Source organism: Penaeus monodon, chromosome 24 (assembly GCF_015228065.2).
Source record: "Penaeus monodon isolate SGIC_2016 chromosome 24, NSTDA_Pmon_1, whole genome shotgun sequence".
NCBI lineage: Eukaryota > Metazoa > Arthropoda > Malacostraca > Decapoda > Penaeidae > Penaeus > Penaeus monodon.
This window is the reverse complement of record NC_051409.1, coordinates 23,605,613-23,606,070: the sequence shown is the minus strand read 5'-3', so window position 1 is coordinate 23,606,070 and position 458 is coordinate 23,605,613. Positions and strand designations below refer to the sequence as shown.

Below are 458 nucleotides of genomic sequence, written 5' to 3'. Positions count from 1 at the left end.
AATCCCAAAATTTACGGAGACTCATAAAAGAAAATTTAAAGACCCGGGTAATTAAAATATTTAGAATGGAAATTTTTTAAAAAAACAGAAAAATTTTGGTTTCCCCCAAAATTTTTTTTATGAGAATATTTTCTTTAAAACAAGCTTAGTAATTTTTTTTGAATTTTAATTTAAAAACCCCAGAGGCTCACCCCACAACACAAAAAACCCCAAAACCCAAAAACCCCCCAAAAAAACCCAAACCCAAAAAACACCAAAACCCTTTTTAGAAATTTTTAAAATAATGAATAAAATTATGATAAATTTTTAAAAAGGAAAAAGATCCAAATGAAAAAAGATGTAATTGGAACATTAAAAATTTTTTGGTTTTTTTTTTTTTTGGGGGGGGTTTTTTTTGTGTTTTTTTTGTGGGTTTTTTGGTGGGGGGTTTTTTTTGTTTTGTAGTGTTTTGTGACTAA

The 458-nt window shown here is 26.9% G+C and overlaps 1 pseudogene; it reads left to right on the top strand.

The window, feature by feature from the left end:
* LOC119588899 overlaps positions 1–458 on the top strand; it is a 17,131-nt pseudogene that overhangs the window by 13,836 nt on the left and 2,837 nt on the right.